Consider the following 20,841-nt stretch of genomic DNA (forward strand, 5'->3'; position numbering starts at 1 on the left):
AATAAAAATAAAGCAAATCAAGAACAAGTTAAACAGAAACTCCACAGTCACCCCCAAATTCCTGGAGCCCTCACTCACTCATGAGAAAGACACTTTCAGATGTACCCATTGCTCTTTCTAGCTCTCTGCACTGTATGACCCGAGATTTATTTGGGAGAGCACATCTCACCTCCCGAAATGATCTGATGGCCTTGCTACCTGTCAAAGATGGATGATAGAACTCATTTCACACTATTTGCCATCTCTCTGTGCCTGTATCCCTCTTGACCACCACTTCCTCTCTTGATCGTATTCACATCGAGCCTGCTACTCAGACACAGCCGTTATTTTTGAGACGCCTACCTCAACTCCTGTCCACTTTGAAGGCGACGGTCAGAGTGCCTCCTGTGGCTTTACTCCTCCTCGTGTCTCTTACACTTTCTCTTTCAATCGTGTCGCCAAAGCCAAACTGACCAATCAGATTGCTCTGAGGGACCAGACACACACACACTCCCACAGCTTAGTGTTTTATTATACAGAAAGTCAGATTAGGTCCTCAGTCATCACACACTCTGCTAGTCAGTACTGGATCTCCACAAGATTGTGTACTGAGCCCTCTTCTGTACTCTCTCTGCATCTCTGACTCATTAAATAACATTGCAGACGACACGGCGTTAATCAGGCTGGTATCGGGTAGCGATGAGTCGGCCTAAAGAGATGAGGCGCAGGGCTTGATAGACGCGGGCTCAGCTAATAACTCATTATTCAATACCAAAAATACTAAAGAGAAGGTATAGGGATGACCGGGTACCACTCACCCACCATGAAATGGGAGAACGTAGACTTACACAAAGTACAATCCTGAGAACTTAAATTACAGAGGCCATCTCTGGGATGACCAACACTGCATCACTGGCAAAGGGGGCACAGCGGCGGCTTCATTTCCTCTGAACATTAAAGAAATTCAGTCTGTCCAAGCAGCTGATATCCTTCTACTGACGTTCTGCAGAGAGTGTGGGACACCAGTAGCTCTGCAGCAGATTAAAAGGCTACACAAAGAGTTAAAATATTACAAAAAACAACACCGGGACTCAGATTCTGTCAGATGGATGACATCCACCATTCCTGCTGTCTCCGCAGAGCTACTAGGATCATTTGCTAAAGACAGAACTCAACCTGGATAGATAGATAGATAGATAGATAGATAGATAGATAGATAGATAGATAGATAGATAGATAGATAGATAGATAGATAGATAGATAGATATGAAAGGCACTATATAATAGACAGATATGAAAGGCGCTATATAATATTTATATAGATAGATATGAAAGGTGTTATATAATAGATATGAAAGGCACTATATGACAGATAGATAGATAGATAGATAGATAGATAGATAGATAGATAGATAGATAGATAGATAGATAGATAGATAGATGTGAAAGGTACTATGTAATATATAGATATGAATGTTGCTATAGAATAGATAGCTATGAAAGGCGCTATATAATATTTATATAGATAGATATGAAAGGTGTTATATAATAGATATAAAAGGCACTATATGACAGATAGATAAATAGATAGATAGATGTGAAAGGCGCTATATAGATAGATATGAAAGGCACTATATAATAGATAGATAGATAGATAGATAGATAGATAGATAGATATATAGATAGATATGAAAGGTGTTATATAATAGATATGAAAGGCACAATATGACAGATAGATAAATAGATATGAAAGGTGCTATTTAATAAATGATAGATATGAAAGGCGCTATATGATAAGTAGATAGATATGAAAGGCGCTATATAATAGAAGTTTGTGTGCCATTCCATGAGGCTTGAATTGGTCAGTGACTCTACTGAAAAGGAGTCACAAGCACTAAAGCGTTCCTAGGCACGTAGTCCCAAAAATGTCCACTAGAGGGGGATTTCCCCATTAAACTTCAGCTAGCAATCAGGGAGTACTAATAAATTAAAATGATTTATTCTTCACAAAAACTGCTCAGTAACACAGTGAAGCTCCAAAGAGCACAAAAGGTATTCGACGCCTGTTAAAGACAAATCCAAAATCAAACAAATTCCTAATCTAAAATATCAAGAATAGACATAATATGAGAGCAATAGGACAAAAAAATATAGAAGATCACTGAGCACAAGTACAGAAAAACACAAGTCACCATTCCAGAACCGTTACAAACTGTAGGAGACCCTCTAGATATGAAGGGCAGAGGGCATTTCCTGGCGGTGACTGGCAGGTGGCCCCGCCTTTTTGTGACACCACCCACAAAATACAAGGCACATAACAAAGGCAACAGTAATACAACAAAACTGAAAACAAATAACAATCCAAAATAAAAATGACCATAAAGGACATGAAATGAGGAATGCCGGCTGAACTGTTGCATGACAATTAGTTTGAGCTGGCATTACTTCATGCAAATGAGCAGCTTCAGATCCAGCTGCAGGGGACCCTAGTAAAACAGTGAGCCTGTCAAAGGTGGCATTTGAATTCCAGCAAGAGTGGCATCAGCAAACTGTCCTTTTAAGGACAGCAGGCTGCCTAAAACATCCATGTGAAGAGTAAGAGTTGAGTAGTGCAGATGAACATTGGCACAGTTTTAACTTAGTTGCCGAGCTGATGCTGACAAATATATCTAAAAGCAGTCAGAAGTCACTTATTATTCCTTCCATGCATTTTTGCAGTACTGTTAAAATTTTTTCCATGATGGAAAATCCAGTTGGGATCAGCTGAACGTCTGCATCATTAGGGTCCGGATTGAGGATTTCCACTGTACTTTTTTCACAGGCTACAGCACCTCACCCCATGTTTCAGCGACTCTCACTAATGGCTATTTCAAGCAGACAATGACAGCACCAACTGCAGGTATTAGTTGCTACTCAATTGAAAAGTAAAGCTGTGGTGCCCAGGGGCCACAATGCACCATTGATGTGGTCTGGGAGACGCATCTGAATGATTACTAAAATAAGTCGGGGTGCCAACCTGTTGAAAGCAAAAGAGAAAAAGTTATTTTGGATAACAAAAGAAACAGGCACTAGAGGGCGCTATAACAGAAACAAAGTCAATAGCCTTGAAATTGTCCTGTCGATGGCACTACAAAGGTATGGTTGGACTTTGGTGGGCCTCCGTGCTCGTCGTTGCTGTGGTCCAAAAAAACTATGTCAACTTCTGGAGATGCCAGTCTAGGCTGGAAGGGGCTGGGCTACTCAGTCTCAATTGCCTGCCCTCACACTGGGCATCTTCTCAGAACTGAGTGGGAAACAAAAGGGGAAAAAACTGTTAGCAACAGCGCCCTCTCTCGTCCCAGTGGGATGCTGTGTACCTCAGATGAGCCCAGATGGCGATCCTCTGGCGCACGTGTGACAATGTTTAGACGCACATGGAAGAGGCTTTGTGCCAATTTATTTATTTATTTTTTTATTAAATTGCTTGTTCTGAAATAGAGAAGGGGTGGGTAAGGAGGGCAATGGGGCCCACTGGGATTACTGGGATGGTTTAAGTGCCTCTCCACACCTTTCTTGCTAAGCTACACTTCCCTCTTTATTTCTTAACGCTTGTTGTTTTTTCCCATCCAGCCTTCCGGGCATCGGAGCAGCCACTAACGTGGCCTTTGCTGCGTCTTTATAGAGGGGGCTTCTTGTTGATTGAATTCATCTTCTTGCTTGGGATCAATATCTATGGCTGGAAGAAAGCGGGTGTCAATCACATTTTGATTTTTGAGTTGGACCCACGAGACCACCTGTCTTATCAGCACATGTTTGAGGTATGCAGCTAATTGCCTGGTTGGTATTGTACTCTTGAATCGATGGATGGGTGGATAAGCTGAATGACATTAATGACACTGACATTTTGGGCTCTTTGCTACTTGGATAAGATCTGGTTTTTCATGCCTATTATCCTGTACTGCATAAAGCCAGTGCAGAACATAAAGAGATGGGAAACTTATTTAGTTAATCAACTTTATTGTTATGGGTACAATGAAGTTTGTATTTGCATGTCTCCCCTGATGAAGAAAAAAAAGAGAAATCCTTAATGAATGGACAAGTACCTGTGTATCTGTATGTCCATCTGGTTGTCGTGTCTCTCCTCTCCAACAGATGGCGCATCACAAACATTACAGAGCTTTTACAAATCCCATACCAAATGGGATATGACAGAGACATAAGCATTTCATTTGTCATCCCAACAGATAATGCATCAGAAACATTTGTAGTAAGAGGTTGCATTTTTTTTCATTCTAACAGATGGTGTATCACAAACATTACAGTGCTTTTACGAATCCCATACCAAATGGCATATAACAGTGGCATAGAAACCAGATGAACAAACCACTGCAAATGATAACGCTGAATTCATCGAACAGAGAGTAACCGCCAGACAGACAGAAATCAGCTTATGACTTTAATAAAAGGGCAAGGATCTGCATGTCTGTGTGTTCATCTGTTTGCTATGTCTTTGTTATATGCCTTTGGAATGGGATTTGAAAAAGCAGAGCTAATGTTTCTGTTAGAATTAAGAATGCAACGAATTTTATTATTACAAATGTTTGTGATGCCTCATCTGTTCGAATGGCAAATGCAATGCATTGCATAACTACAAATGTCTGTAATGCACCATCTGTTGGAATTAAAAAATTAATGCATTTCATAACTACAAATGTTTGTGATGTGCCACCCTGTTGTAATGATAAATGCAATGCATTGCATAACTACAAATGTTTGTAATGCGCCATCTGTTGGAATTAAAAATTTAATGCATTTTATTACTACAAATGTTTGTGATGCCTCATCTGTTGGAATGGCAAATTTCAATGCATTGCATAACTACAAATGTCTGTAATGCACCATCTGTTGGAATTAAAATTTTAATGCATTTCATAACTACAAATGTTTGTGATGTGCCACCCTGTTGGAATGACACATGCAATGCATTTTATTACTACAAATGTTTGTGTTGCACCATCTGTTGGAACGACACATTCAAAGCATTTTTCACTGCAAATGTTTATGATGATGCTTCTTTTATTTTAACCTTGGACTGTGTCGGTGGTGGTTGTGTCTGGTGTTTGGGGTACTGAGGCTTCCCTAGTGGTCAATAAGGTATATAAGACTGACAGACTTGTAGGTTTGAATGACCTGTTCTTATCAAAATCGTTCCACTGTTCTAATGATTTGCACCCAGTACTACAAGGATTCCCTCCTGCAAACCATTTTAGCGAATAAAGTGAATGTGGAGTATACGTTAATGCATGAATGAACTAATAAGTTAGTTAATTAATTAGTAATCAGTGTTGGACACAGATTTGGTTCCTTACTTGCCTGACCTTCTCTATTTTCTCCACAGCTGGCCGGAGTGCTCGGAGTGAGCTGGTGCATCAGTCTGCTGGCCTGCCTCCACAGCACCTTCCTGTCCATTCCCCTGCAGCTCAATCCACTCTTGTTCTACGGTTTTGCCCTGTTGCTGCTCTTGAACCCGACTCGCACTTGCTATTACCGCACTCGCCTCTGGCTGCTTCGCCTCCTGGTAAGGACACACGCCAGCGTGTTGCTCGTCTGAACAATCTCAGTCTTTTAGGGAATCTCGAAGATCCCTTTGGCTGCTCGGTCTTAAGTTCTGCTTGTCGCCTGTTGAAGGCAAAGAAGTTAAGGCTAACAAAAAGGTCAAAGTTCAGACATTGTGCAAAATTAAACATACGTGTCTAATTACACATTACACATACAGCGCCCTCCATAATGTTTGGGACAAACAACAACATGTTGAATTTTGGCCAATTTTTCTTTAATTTCCCCTGCTGCTCCACAGTTTAAACTTACAAATCAAATAATTCAGACTTGTGATTAAAGTGCACATTGCAGACTTTACTTTAAGGGGATTTGCAGACATATCTCTGGCAATCAGCAGCTACCATCTAAAACACATAGAGCGCTGATCTCTCTCAAAAACGTCAAACGTTACTTATTAACAATCTCTAGATGATAATGTCTGTTGAACAAACGGGTATCGCTAGCTAAGTAGAGGCAGGGCGCACTCCGACACGTGGTGTGACGTAGAGCAACTCGAACGGAGGCTGGCGTGTGAATGAGGAAGGCTCCGCCCTCTGCTCTCGGCCCACAGCCACTCTGTTGGATTTGCATAAATACATCGGTAGCGCAAGCGAACTGTGGTAGGTACTTAGCGCAACGAGAGAGGTCGCAAAATCAACCGGAATGTTCAAGTAAATTATAGAAAACAACCAGATCTAAATGCGTTAAGTAATTCTCTTGTGAAAAGCAGACAGACATACAGACAGAACGCGCTTGGACCACGAAATTTTTAAAACCGTTTCTTAGCGAGCACCAATGGGCCAACGGTAACCTACATTCCAAATTTCAAGTCCCAAGTCCTTGTGGTTTGGGAGATTTCATGATGAGTGAGTCAGTGGGACTTGGCTTTTATAAATAGAGATTATGTTTGCGCCTTTATCTAGCCAGGGTTTGACCGGTAAAAGCCCCCACCATCACTGCCACCACCACCAGTGGGCATAGTCACAAGTGCTTTTGGGACCCTTAAATTCCACACACATAAGTTGCAGTTCTGTACATTGGGTGGAATTGTCTGTGGAGGACTTTGAGATCACCGAGTGAGGCACGCGGTGTAATTAAGGTGGGATGACCGGGACACAACCCCATCCATTGGTGTTCCCAGTGCTCTGACCAACTTGAGCTAATAGGTCTGTAATTTTCTTAATAAAATAAAGATTTAATGATTGAAAAGCAGGGGCAGCAAAGGTAAAAGTTCAAGTTTCATGCGATGCATACACATTACAATGAGACCCGCAATTGCACGTCCCCCACAGACTAGTGACAGTAGCACAATGCCAGCAACAGACAATGAATATCTCGGAGAGACAAAGAATACGGTGCCACATGCTGAATACAACGTCAGACGACAGATACAAGGAGTGCTGGCACAGCTGTCACTGTCACTGCCTGTCAGGTGGCCTTATGGCCTCAGGATATAAAGTGCTGTGCAGAGTTGTGGTGGGAGTGATGATGGTCCTGAAAAGCGACTGTGCAGGATGGCCGAGTTCTTTTGTTCTGGAGTGGCGGCAGGCAGTTGTGTGCCAGGGGTATTCTGTTATATGCCCAGCGACGGCAGGCTCCACCGCGTGCCTACAGAACTACGGGAGATGTGCCGCGACACAGACTGGGGCTCTGGCCAGTGCTGCCTCCTGCTTTTTTACCATTATGGTAGGCTGCAGCCCTCTGCAAATTCTGTATTGGAATACGTAAATTAAGAAATAAATTAATAAACATGAACTACAGTGCTAGTGACCTCTCCTAATTTTATAAGTAGTCTTAATTTTACTGTTCATACTCGTCACTTTGAGATGGAGCTCACTGTGGTCAATGTTATGCACAATATAGTAGCACAGCAAGAGGCCTGCTTATTAAAAATGGCTTAATGGTACGAGGCTCAGTCTCACACATCATGCATTTTTATGTCTTGTTAGACAGATAGACATGGAAGACACTGTATAATAGATAGACAGACGTGAATGGCACTATAAGATAGATAGATAGATAGATAGATAGATAGATAGATAGATAGATAGATAGATAGATAGATAGATAGATAGATATGAAAGGCACTATATAATATATATGATACTATAGATAGATAGATAGATAGATAGATAGATAGATAGATAGATAGATAGATAGATAGATAGATAGATAGATAGATAATACTATATTTGTCCCCAAGGGGATATCAAAATTGTTACCTTTCTTCAAGTGACACTCCTGCCCTGTTGTGGACACCAAATGATGTGATGGATGGTCCTCCACTGCACGGTTTACTATCTTACTCTATACACTTACCTTTGTGCTTCAGACATTCTTGTGGATGCAGGATGACATTACATCATTGCATTGACGCCAGACAGATGGACATCTTATCTATATATAGCCACCCCAACCCAGCAAAGACAGGCAGAGACACAAGTTCCAGACACAGTACATATTTATTCAGCTGTGGGAAATGCTAAGCTCTAGTTTCCCATCTGTGCAGCACAGTACAACAATAACTCCTCCTCCTCCTGCAAGCTGTGTCTTCCACCTCCCAATTGATGCTCCCCGAATGGAGTGAGGCGGCCCCCTTTTATAAAGCGCCCGGAATTGCTCCAGGTGTCCCATAATCTCCTTCCGGCCAAACTTCCGGGTGTGGTGGCAGCCCTGCAGAGGAGGGCTCAGCCATTCTCCATGAGCCCCCACCATTGGCCAGGCTGAACTAGGTCGAACTTTCATGCTCCAGACCTGTGGCACTGTAGCAAGCCAAGGGAGTTGCCGTCTATCACCCTGGGGTAGGTACTGCCCCATGCAAGCTCAGTCATCTTGTTGTTCCCTTACTATATATATATATATATATATATATAGTGATAGAATAAGATGCTTGCTCGCACCCTTGTACCCTCAGACTATACGTCAGACACCAGGTAAAAGTCCAAAGATGAAATTTATTATAATAATAAAGTGCACAAAGCACGCTCCTCTCCACAATCCTCCACTCCCAGACGCTTAGCCACCCTGCCTCCCAACTCAGCTCAGTGTCTGGACTGAGGCACCGTCCTTTTATAGCCCCTGACCCGGAGGTGTTTCTGTCCCAACAGTCCACAGTTCCTTTTTCCTTCCGGGTCAGGGCAATCAGTCTTTTACTTCAACCCGGGAGCACGTCGTTCCTTCCCGTCACATGACCGTGACGTACCCCCGGGTCATAAGGCACAAAAGAGCCCATATACCCCCCCACAGCGACTCCTGGTGGCCCCCAAGGTATCCAGCAGGGCTGTGTATAAATACTACAAAATCCATGAGGCCCTGCTGGTCCTCGGGGCACTATCCTGCTGTCGGAAGGGCTCCTCCTGGCGGCCTGGGGGTGAGGACCGGCATGAGAAGGCGGTCCTCCACAATATATATATATATATATATATATATATATATATATATATAGAGAGAGAGAGAGAGAGAGAGAGAGCTAGTCTATATACTGTATATATATTTATATATATATATATATATATATATATATATATATATATATATATATATATATATGTAAAAGGCACTATATAGCGCCTGACCCAACACAGATTGGACACGGGAGGCACGTGTAAAATAAAAGGATTTTTTATTCCTCTTCAGCTGGAGGGCACATCTTCCCCGTACTCCCCCCAGCCACAACACAGTCCCAAACACCAGTACAGCACCAGTAAAACACAAACACTCTTCTCTGGCACCACCACTCCTCCCTCACAACCTTGTCTTCCTCCACCCGACTCTGGCCGATGAGTGGTGGTTGCTGGCTCCCTTTTATAGGTCACCTGGAAGTGCTCCAGGTGTTTGATCACCAAGATCCGGCGGCACTTGCAGGTGTGATGAAGCTGTTTCCCACATGGGCTCAGGAGTCCCAAACACAGCACCCCCTGATGGTACCTGCGGGACCCAGCAGGGCTGCCCCCAACTCCAATTGCCATAGAGCCCTGTGGGAAACTGAGGCACTACACCAGCCCAGGGGGGCGGCCATCTAGCGTCCAGGGGGAGGTATTGCACTGTCCAGGGCTGCTCCCCCTGAATACAGTGTGTAGGGACGTCCCGACTGGGCATGGACGCCAGGCGCCTGTCACAATATATATATATTACAGTACAGGCCAAAAGTTTGGACACACCTCCTCATTCAATGTGTTTTCTTTATTTTCATGACCATTTCCAGCACTCCATCACTCTCCTTCTTGGTCAAATAGCCCTTACACAGCCTGGAGGTGTGTTTGGGGTCATTGTCCTGTTGAAAAATAAATGATCGTCCAACTAACCTGACTTCTGCACAACACAACTGCTGGTACCAACCCCATTGATAAAGCAAGAAATTCCACTAAATAACCTGATAAGGCACACCTGTGAAGTGAAAACCATTTCAGGTGACTACCTGTTGAAGCTCATCGAGAGAATGCCAAGAGTGTGCAAAGCAGTATTCAGAGCAAAGGGTGGCTGTTTTGAAGAAACTAGAATATAAAACATGTTTTCAGTTATTTCACCTTTTTTTGTTAAGTACATAACTCCACATGTGTTCATTCATAGTTTTGATGCCTTCAGTGAGAATCTACCAATGTAAATGGTCATGAAAATAAAGAAAGAAACACATTGAATGAGGAGGTGTGTCCAAACTTTTGGCCTGTACTGTATATTATATATATATATATATATATATATATATATATATATATATATATATATATATATATATATATATATATATATATATATATACTAGCTGTACCCCCCATCTAAAACAAGTTGAAATCTAAGTAATTAATGGAAATCTCAGTGTTAATGTTTGCAATGCACCTTCAACTGGAATGTATTTAGTAATGCAAGTAGTGATAAAATGCACTGCATTTGTCATTCCAACAAATGGCGCATCACAAACATTACCAATGCTTTTGTGAATCCCATACCAAATAGCAATAGCATAGCAATTGAAAGGAGACACAGCTACACATACAGACACTTGTCCTTTTATTAAGGTGGATAAGCTGATTTCTTTTTTCTGGTAGTTACTCTCTGTTGGGGATATTCAACATTAATGTTTGCAGTGCAGTGTGTCGATACATACAGTGGAACCTCGGTTCATGAACGTCTCGGAACACGCACAAATCGGTTTACGCCAATGATTTCCGCATGTGTTCAGTCTCTCCCTGTGCATTCCCTGTGCTGCCAGCGAGCGAGCGACACACACACACACGAGAGAGACACACACAGACACACAAGAAAGAGAGAGAGACAGACAGACACACACACGAGAGAGAGAGAGAGAGAGACAGACACACAGGTGCACGCAAGAGAGAGGACTGGACGCGAGAAAGCAGTTAAAGAATCCACTGGGCTTGTTTTTAAAGAGACAGATTCAAGCATTGTTTTAATCTCGTTGTATTTAATGAAGACTTTTTTATTGGATTTTAACAAATCTTTAAAAATATATATTTACATAAAATTCGTATGGTCTGGAACAGATTAATTGTATTTACATACAGTCCTATGTATGTAGGATTCGGTTTACGACCAAATCGGGTTACGACCAGAGTTTTGGAACGAATTATAGTCGTGAACCGAGGTTCCACTGTACATGGCATATAAAGTGCTCCCAGGTTCAATATTAAAGGAGGCGTCTCATACTCTCAGGGAGTCAGGACGGAGTTGGACGACACTCGCAACAGAGGATGAGAAGGAGCCAGGAGCTTTGTGGTCGTTCTGTAAGACGGTGTTGGTCTGTAAAAAGCCTGTGGTGGTACTACTGTTAATAAATAATCAGCTAATTGAACTTGGACCTGTCTGTGGTGTTGGAGCACAGTGCTTCCCCCTGGTGGTCACACAGCATAACCACTGACAAATGTGTTTTAATATGTTCCATGATGTGTTGCATGGATTATTAAAAATTTCATGTAAGAGGTGTAGCTGATAACTAAACCTCAGTGTACTCTGAGTGCATTATGTGACCTTGAAGATTTGATTGTATCGTTAGAGAAAGTCTTATATTTTTATGCATTTTTTGCACTAATTAAATATAAAGGTGCTATACACAAGAGGAAAATCTGCACACACAGCAAATACAAGTGGAGACCGTGCAGAATTTTTCCAAATATCTGAATTAGACTTTCTGCAAATCTAATTAAGCCTTCCATGTTTTTTGACTGTATAATAATCTGAACGCAACTCTGTCTTGTTCAATTTTCACAGGGCCGGGTGCTCACCGCTCCCTTTCACAAGGTGGGCTTTGCTGATTTCTGGCTGGCCGACCAGCTCATCAGTCTCAGCCCTCTCCTTTTGGATCTGTGGTCTCTCATCTGTTTCTATGCCATTGAAGTGAACTGGCACAGCCTGCAAACCCTGAACGCTCCACCGACAGGTAAAGGATGGGGTTTTAGATGAATGCCCTGGAATTGGTAATGGATGGCCAGTTTCTAGAACTTGATGTTCAGATAATGACCAGTGACCGTTATACTACTTTATCTTGGTTTAGTAAAACTGAAAATCGTGGTGGTCTTCCTCTGTGTGATTTGATTTCACATTTGTGGGGATGTGCATTTATTCAGGAGTCACTCTGGATTTTAAACTTAACTGTACTAGAAGTTCAACTTTATCATACAAAGATAAAATGGTGGTCAGAAAGTTGAAATTGCTAGCACTCTATAAAAATTGCCAGACTTAGTGTTAGTAAATGAAATCACCAAATGTTAGCTGTTTCACAGTAAGTAACAACAATAATGTTCATATAAGAACTGCTACATCAATGAAGCAAAGTTTGCAAAGCTTGTATTTTTACCTGAAAGATGCGACTCAGTGTCCTCGTCCTGGAGTGTCACTCTTTTACTGTTCTGGAAAACAACGTAACGGTCCATCCTCTGCTGATGCCATGCAGTGTAACTTCAAGGCTGTTGATCGATGACTTGTGAGGAATACGTTGGGAGGTTCGCACGTGTCTTCAAAAATCGCGCAGAAGAAGAAGTACCTCCGGTTTCAGACAACGAAAATGCGTTGGTTTTGTTGTTTTTGAGCTATAACACTTTCATTATTTGAATGACAAATAAATCCAGAAAAGCATGTGTAATTTTAAGTTTATGACTGCTATTTGTTACCACAGAATTACAAAATACCTTATTTTCCCTCATTTTATTCTTTAATCAAAAATCGAACTCTGAAAATTCCTTTCGTTTTCGTTTTTTTCATTTCTGCTTCTAAAATGAAATTTCAAATACCAAAAAGTACACGGACCCTTTTGTTACCTCTATCTCCAAATGTGTAAGAGAGTCGACAGCCCAAGATTTGCTCAGCACAAATCTTTCTTGCAGAAAACCCTCTCGCTTCTCCGGGTTCATATGACAGACGCTCAAGATATAATTTTCGATGACAGGCCTTGATTTGCCATCTCTAAAATCACGTCTGACTACTGTTCTAATGTCATGACGATGGTCCAGTCTACACACCAGTGACCAGTGTTTGCTTCAAGTGGCGCATTACCTGACCAGGTTGTTGACCTATAAAAACGTCCGGTTCAGACAAAATAAATAAGGGCGTTTTCTCGATCTCGTTTCTTGCATTTTTCTTTCCTGATGTGCGAAAGAACAAAAGGAAAAAAGTAATTGTTTTGCGCTTTCCGTTTTTCCCCTTTAAGTTGAAAATCAAATAAGTGTTTCTTTTTCTTTTTTAAATGATATTTTCTGAAATGAAATTTCAAATACCAAAAAGTAAGGTCCGTTTTAGAAGCAAAAACGAAAAAAAAAAGGAATTTTCAGATTTTGATTTTTGATTAAAGAATAAAATGAGGGAAAATAAGGTATTTTTTAATTCTTTGGTAACAAATAGCAGTCATAAACTTAAAATTACCCATACTTTTCTGGATTTGTTTGTGATTCAAATAATGAAAGTGTAATAGCTGAAAAACAACAAAACAGACGCATTTTCGTTGTCTGAAACCGGAGGTACTTCTCCTTCTGCGCGATTTTTGATGACACGTGCGAACCTCCCAACGTATTCCTCACAACACATCCATCTATGGCCTTGAAGTTACACTGCATGGCATCAGCAGAGGATGGACCGTTACGTTGTTTTTCAGAACAGTAAAAGAGTGACACTCCAGGACGAGGACACTGAGTCACATCTTTCAGGTAAAAATACAAGCTTTGCAGACTTTGCTTCATTGATGTAGCAGTTCTTTTATGAAGGTTATTGTTGTTACTTACTGTGAAACAGCCAACATTTGGTGATTTCATTTACTAACACTAAGTCTGGCAATTTTTAGAGTGCTAGCAATTTGAATGGTAGTAAACGTTTCGAGTATTAACAGCGTGCACAAGTAGGAGAGCAACGTGATTTACAGAAAGTTTTCTTAACAAATTCTTAAAAATTTCCAGACTTAGTGTTAGTAAATGAAATCACCAAATGTTAGCTGTTTCACAGTAAGTAACAACAATAACGTTCATTAAAGAGCTGTTATATCAATGAAGCAAAGTCTGCAAAGCTTGTATTTTTACCGGAAAGATGCGACTCAGTTTTTCTGCAGTCATGTCCTCGTCCCGGAGCTTTACTCTTTTACTGTTCTGGAAAACAACGTAATGGTCCATCCTCTGCTGATGCCATGCAGTGTAACTTCAAGGCCGTTGGTCGATGTGTTGTGAGGAGGACTGTTCACACGTGTCGTCAAACATCGCGCAGAAGAAGAAGAAGTACTTACGGATTCAGACAACGAAAATGCGTCTGTTTTGTTGTTTTTCAGCTATTACACTTTCATTATTTGAATCACAAACAAATCCAGAAAAGTATGTGTAATTTTAAGTTTATGACTGCTATTTGTTACCAAAGAATTAAAAAATACCTTATTTTCCCTCATTTTATTCTTTAATCAAAAATCAAAATCTGAAAATTCCTTTTATTTTCGTTTTTTCGTTTTTGCTTCTAAAACGAAATTTCAAATACCAAAAAGTACACGGACCACGGACCCATTGATGTAGAAGTTCTTTTATGAATGTCATTGTTGTTACTTACTTTGAAATAAAGGACATTTTCTCGTTCTTGTTTCTTGCATTTTTCTTTCCTGATGTGTGAAAGAACAAAAGGAAAACAGTAATTGTTTTGCGCTTTTCGTCTTTCCTCTTTAAGTTGAAAATCAAATAAGTGTTTCTTTTTCTTTTTTAAATGATATTACCTACAACGAAATTTCAAATACCAAAAAGTACACGGACACTTAAGGGATCTCTTTTGATTTTGACACAATGGCATCACTCACATTAATAGTCACGCGTACATCAAACCCTCAATCCCTAAGGATTCAGTAAGACAGTCACGTCCACCCGCTGTGGCACACATGAAAGGCCAGCTTTTAAACAGACAATCGCCGCACTTGCAGTTTAAAAAGGGGACGTAGTAGTGTGGCCGGAGTGGTTCCCCAGTGCTTTGTGATGCGGGCGGTCCTCGTTTAAGTGCACAGTTGAGGAATCGTCCACATCCGTAATTGAAAATGGGTGGTGCTAATTGCCACACCTGAACCACGTCCTCACTATATATAGTAGGATCGCGAGTCAGGAGGGGAGAAGAATCAAAAGAAGGGAAGTTAAAGGAGAAGAAGGTGGCAGGAAGGAGAAAGCCGGTGTGTGAGCGAGCGAGTGAATTCATGCTTGCTGTTAAGAGCAGAAAGCAGCTGAGCAGTGAGCCCTAGCAGGGTGTTTGGCTGGCACCCGGAGCAGTCAGTAGTGGTCGCTCCTGCTGAGCGCTCAGTGAGGAGCAGGAGTGACCGGAAGGAAGATGGCTCACCGTAGAAGAGAGCGGGACTCAGGAGGCTTGGGAAGTGGAAGCCCCAGCATGACTGACCTGGTCACAGAGCAGTGCCTGGTTGTCTCCACACATACCGCTTAGAATTAAGGCCAAAAAGTTCAATCTTGGTCTCATCAGACCAGAGAATCTTATTTCTCACTATCTCAGAGTCCTTCAGGTGTCTTTTAGCAAACTCCATGTGGGCTGTCATGTGTCTTGCCTCTCCTCAGTGTGTGGAGACAACCAGGCACTGCTCATCACTTGTCCAATACAGTCCCCACAGTGAAGCATGGCGGTGGCAGCATCATGCTGTGGGGGTGTTTTTCAGCTGCAGGGACAGGACGACTGGTTGCAATCGAGAGAAAGATGAATGCGGCCAAGTACAGGGATATCCTGGACACAAACCTTCTCCAGAGTGCTAAGGACCTCAGACTGGGCCGAAGGTTTACCTTCCAACAAGACAGTGACCCTAAACACACAGCTCAAATAACGAAGGAGTGGCTTCACAACAACTCTGTGACTGTTCTTGAATGGCCCAGCCAGAGCCCTGACTTAAACCCAATTGAGCATCTCTGGAGAGACCTAAAAATTGCTGTCCACCAATGTTTACCATCCAACCTGACAGAACTGGAGAGGATCTGCAAGGAGGAATGGCAGAGGATCCCCAAATCCAGCTGTTAAAAACTTGTTGCATCTTTCCCAAGAAGACTCCTGGCTGTATTAGCTCAAAAGGGGGCTTCTACTAAATACTGAGCAAAGGGTCTGAATACTTAGGACCGTGTGAGATTTCAGTTTTTCTTTTTTAACAAATCTGCAACAATTTCAAAAATTCTTGTTTTTATCTGCCAATATGGGGTGCTGTGTGTACATTAATGAGGGGAAAAATTAGTTTAAATGATTTTAGCAAATGGCTGCAATATAACAAAGAGTAAAAAATTGAAGGGGGTCTGAATACTTTCCGTACCCACTGTGTATATATATATATATATATATATATATATATATATATATACACAGTGGTGTGAAAAACTATTTGCCCCTTCCTGATTTCTTATTCTTTTGCATGTTTGTCACACAAAATGTTTCTGATCATCAAACACATTTAACCATTAGTCAAATATAACACAAGTAAACACAAAATGCAGTTTTTAAATGATGGTTTTATTATTTAGGGAGAAAAAAAAATCCAAACCTACATGGCCCTGTGTGAAAAAGTAATTGCCCCCTTGTTCAAAAATCACCTAACTGTGGTGTGTCACACCTGAGTTCAATTTCCTGATTACTGCCACACCTGTTTCAATCAAGAAATCACTTAAATAGGAGCTGCCTGACACAGAGAAGTAGACCAAAAGCACCTCAAAAGCTAGACATCATGCCAAGATCCAAAGAAATTCAGGAACAAATGAGAACAGAAGTAATTGAGATCTATCAGTCTGGTAAAGGTTATAAAGCCATTTCTAAAGCTTTGGGACTCCAGCGAACCACAGTGAGAGCCATTATCCACAAATGGCAAAAACATGGAACAGTGGTGAACCTTCCCAGGAGTGGCGGCCGACCAAAATTACCCCAAGGCGTGAGAGCGACTCATCCGAGAGGTCACAAAGACCCCAGGACAACGTCTAAAGAACTGCAGGCCTCACTTGCCTCAATTAAGGTCAGTGTTCACGACTCCACCATAAGAAAGAGACTGGGCAAAAACGGCCTGCATGGCAGATTTCCAAGGCGCAAACCACTGTTAAGCAAAAGAACATTAGGGCTCGTCTCAATTTTGCTAAGAAACATCTCAATGATTGCCAAGACTTTTGGGAAAATACCTTGTGGACTGATTAGACAAAAGTTAAACTTTTTGGAAGGCAAATGTCCCGTTACATCTGACGTAAAAGGAACACAGCATTTCAGAAAAAGAACATCATACCAACAGTAAAATATGGTGGTGGTAGTGTGATGGTCTGGGGTTGTTTTGCTGCTTCAGGACCTGGAAGGCTTGCTGTGATAGATGGAACCATGAATTCTACTGTCTACCAAAAAATCCTGAAGGAGAATGTCCGGCCATCTGTTCTTCAACTCAAGCTGAAGCTATCTTGGGTGCTGCAACAGGACAATGACCCAAAACACACCAGCAAATCCCCCTCTGAATGGCTGAAGAAAAACAAAATGAAGACTTTGGAGTGGCCTAGTCAAAGTCCTGACCTGAATCCAATTGAGATGCTATGGCATGACCTTAAAAAGGCGGTTCATGCTAGAAAACCCTCAAATAAAGCTGAATTACAACAATTCTGCGAAGATGAGTGGGCCAAAATTCCTCCAGAGCGCTGTAAAAGACTCATTGCAAGTTATCGCAAACGCTTGATTGCAGTGGTTCGTTTACTTGGCAGTATGTAGATCGGGGTAATTACATTCAAGGCATTCATAGTCTGAGTCGCAATCTAATTGTATGGGTGGCTACCTACCAGGTAACGCTTGTGGTTGGTCAGCAAGTCGGCTAACGCCACGCCGTGTGGTTCGTTTATTTCACAGTATGTATATATATATATATATATAGCAAAATACCCGCGCTTCGCAGTGGAGAAGTAGTGTGTTAAATAAGTTATGAAAAAGAAAAGGGAACATTTTAAAAATAACGTAACATGATTGTCAATGTAATTGTTTTGCGACTGTTATGAGTGTCACTGTCATCAAAGATTTGATTCTCATTATTTCTTTCAATCAGGTTCGTATTTGGAGGACGTGTTGTGTTCAAGTTACATTCCGTGTTTGTCAACCATTGTAAAGATAACAGGTTTCATTTATCGATTCCTTTCTTACTACATCAACAAACAGCTCATCTACCTCTTTATCTGAGACGTGACACACTGCATGCACGGGGTTTTTTTTTACACTGTCTTCCTTTAGCAGGACATTGACTTTTTCCACCGTGTGCTTTGTTTCTGCAGTAGCTGCGCTTATGAACATGCTTGTATGTGTCAGACACTTCATATTGTTTTGCTGCCTTCTCAATTGTGTAACACTTTTTTGTTCTGCACTCTTTGGAGCTCTTTCCACGGCTTTATTTAATGTTAGCTAAGACCCCGGCACTTAAAAGTTTCTCTCGCAGTTTCGCTGAGTTTGTGCCAAACGCCACCCTGACCATCTCATCTTCCTTTCCATGAGCACAGTCCTTCGCGGCAGGCAGAGTGTTTCTATTGGATTGCCACTGACGGACGGCCTTAAATGGGCAGGCACTCAATTACGTGGGAGGCGTGATGATGTGAGACGCAAGACTTAACTCCGCCTCCCACGGCAACCGAGCTGCCCACTATGGCCGTATATAGAATATGAAAGTAGGTTCCAGTTATGACCATTACGCGTAGAATTTCGAAATGAAACCTGCCTAACTTTTGTAAGTAAGCTGTAAGGAATGAGCCTGCCAAATTTCAGCCTTCTACCTACACGGGAACTTGGAGAATTAGTGATGAGTCAGTGAGGGCTTTGCCTTTTATTAGTATAGATTATTATATCTTAATCATGCTTGAGTCTCCCCAGAATAATTTCAGTAATTTTTGTTTTTTTTATGTTTGGCAGAACAACTTGACTGCAGTGGTTACTCACGTGGCATGACCTGCCTAATTCAGTGCTTTCCACCCTGGATCCGCTTTGCCCAGTGTCTACGGCGGTATCGCGATACGGGTAGTGTGATGCCACACCTCTTCAATGCTGGGAAGTACTCCACGGTCTTTATCATGGTGACGTTTGCAGCCATTTACAACAATGCCAGGGGTGAGTATACCATTTGGGTTTATGTGCATACGCTGTATGTTTGTGTCTGGATATACACGTAGGGCCGGTTTATACTTCACACTCAGAACGCTTACTTGCCTGCCTCATGGCTGCCACGCGTTCTTTTGACACGTCCTCTGAGCACATCCTCGGAATTTAACGCAACGTGTGCGCAAGTTGCAGTAGCAAATATGGGTGGCGTGCGTGTTCAAGTCTTGGTATGTGACGTCAGCATCGTTGTTTACTATCAACATGTGACGTTGGGCTTGCAGTTCTAACAGGATCAGCCTGCGTGTTTCTATGTTTGATGAATGGCTCGATGTGATGAAGCAAATTATCAGACTTAAATGCATGGCAGGCGGATGTCCTCATGGTGCTTTTCTTCATCCATTTCTCACACAGGCAAAACGAGTGTCACATATTCCCCAATACAGTGGACCATCAAGAAGTGTGCAAACTGACGACATGAAGAATCATCAGTGAAACCTTGGGTCATGACCATAATTCATTCCAAAACTCTGGTCACAACCCGATTTGGTCGTGACCCGAAGTAATTTCCCCCATAGGATTGTATGTAAATACAATTAATCCGTTCCGGACAAAGTTCCCTCTAAGGAGTAGCATATAGTGAGCAAAAAACATTGTTTATGAGCGACATTTTGTTTAAGCCAAAAATTTATGAGCACCAATTTCCGCGATAAGTACGAGCGACGCCGTCGGAATGAGCGATCGTGCGGGAAGTATGAACGATGCTCTGAATTCGTATGAGCGATCGCTCACGCGTTCAACTTAGAGGGAACATTGGTTCCGGACCGTACAAACTGTATGTAAATACACTGCTCACAAAAATTAAAGGAACACTTTAAAGAAACACATTAGATACATCAGATCTCAATATGAAGTTGGATATCTATACAAATAACGACAGGGCAATGTCTTAGGAACAAAAGGATGCCAAGTCTTTTAATGGAAATAAAAGTTTTCTGCCTACAGAGGGCTCAATTGTGTAGACACCCTAAAATCAGAGTGAAATGAAGATGTGGCAGGCTTGTCCATTTTTTCAAAAACTTAATTTCTGCTACTCAAAATGCTTTTCAGTATCTTGTGTGGCCCCCACGAGCTTGTATGCATGCTGGACAACGTCGGGGCATGCTCCTAATGAGACGACGGATGGTGTCTTGTGGCATTTCCTCCCAGATCTGTATGAGGGCATCCCTGAGCTGTTGTACAGTCTGAGGAGCAACCTGGCGGTGCCTAATGGACCGAAACATAATGTCCCACAGATGTTCTATTGGGTTTAAGTCAGGGGATCGTGAAGGCCATTCAATTGTTTCAATTCCTTCATCCTCCAGGTACTGCCTGCATACTCTTGCCACATGAGGCCGGGCATTGTCGTGCATTAGGAGGAAACCAGGACCTACTGCACCAGCGTAGGGTCTGACAATGGGTCCAAGGATTTCATCCTGATACCTAATGGCAGTCAAGATGCCGTTGTCTAGCCTGTGGAGGTCTGTGAGTCGCTCCATGGATATGCCTCCAAGATCATCACTGACCCACCACCAAACCAGTCATGCTAAACGATGTTACAGGCAGCATAATATTCTCCACGGCTTCTCCTGACCCTTTCACGGCTTTCACATATACTCAGGGTGAACCTGCTCTCATCTGTGAAAAGCACAGGACGCCAGTGGTGGACCTGCCAATTCTGGTATTCTATGGCAAATGCCAATTGAG

The 20,841-nt window shown here is 42.0% G+C and overlaps 1 pseudogene; it reads left to right on the plus strand.

Moving 5' to 3' along the window:
• The window catches only part of LOC120535281, a 149,228-nt pseudogene that overhangs the window by 84,181 nt on the left and 44,206 nt on the right, over window positions 1-20,841 (plus strand).

Source organism: Polypterus senegalus, chromosome 9, assembly GCF_016835505.1.
Source record: "Polypterus senegalus isolate Bchr_013 chromosome 9, ASM1683550v1, whole genome shotgun sequence".
Lineage (NCBI taxonomy): Eukaryota > Metazoa > Chordata > Cladistia > Polypteriformes > Polypteridae > Polypterus > Polypterus senegalus.